Here is a 303-nt window from a genome sequence, read left to right on the forward strand (position 1 = left end):
TTCAATCGCATATATACACACGCTAGATACTTTGACTCTCATTTGGAATGCTTCTTATTTTTCTTATTTCTCTAAATATTCATATTTTTTAATACGATACTAATTTTTCTTATTAATGTGCTTTTTATTTGTTATTTTTTTAAATATTACAATTTCTTAGTATTTTATTCTTATTTTTCTAAATATTACATTCATATTTTACTACTGTTATATCGATCGAGATCTAGCAGCGCCAAGTGTTTTTACATGAAAAATTTTTCTATTTAAATTAAATTTTTTCGTTTTATACGGTTAAATTTTAAT

Source organism: Trachymyrmex cornetzi, unplaced genomic scaffold, assembly GCF_001594075.2.
Source record: "Trachymyrmex cornetzi isolate Tcor2-1 unplaced genomic scaffold, Tcor1.1 scaffold1076, whole genome shotgun sequence".
In the NCBI taxonomy this organism is placed as follows: domain Eukaryota; kingdom Metazoa; phylum Arthropoda; class Insecta; order Hymenoptera; family Formicidae; genus Trachymyrmex; species Trachymyrmex cornetzi.